This window comes from Schistocerca americana, unplaced genomic scaffold, assembly GCF_021461395.2.
Source record: "Schistocerca americana isolate TAMUIC-IGC-003095 unplaced genomic scaffold, iqSchAmer2.1 HiC_scaffold_243, whole genome shotgun sequence".
NCBI lineage: Eukaryota > Metazoa > Arthropoda > Insecta > Orthoptera > Acrididae > Schistocerca > Schistocerca americana.
In genome coordinates, this window is record NW_025725954.1 from 4,435 (window position 1) to 5,000 (window position 566).

Here is a 566-nt window from a genome sequence, read left to right on the forward strand (position 1 = left end):
ACATAGGTTAGGTTAAGGTACGACATAGGTTAGGTTAAGGTACGACATAGGTTAGGTTAAGGTACGACATAGGTTAGGTTAAGGTACGACATAGGTTAGGTTAAGGTACGACATAGGTTAGGTTAAGGTACGACATAGGTTAGGTTAAGGTACGACATAGGTTAGGTTAAGGTACGACATAGGTTAGGTTACGGTACGACATAGGTTAGGTTACGGTACGACATAGGTTAGGTTACGGTACGACATAGGTTAGGTTACGGTACGACATAGGTTAGGTTACGGTACGACATAGGTTAGGTTACGGTACGACATAGGTTAGGTTACGGTACGACATAGGTTAGGTTACGGTACGACATAGGTTAGGTTACGGTACGACATAGGTTAGGTTACGGTACGACATAGGTTAGGTTACGGTACGATATAGGTTAGGTTACGGTACGATATAGGGTTAGGTTAAGGTACACATTGTTGTAAGGAAAGGTTTAATGGGGGGCGGGGCGGGGCGGCCGGTTTGTTGATTGTGATTATAGTAAGTGGATGCCTGCGGCATCATCTGATTTGCCACG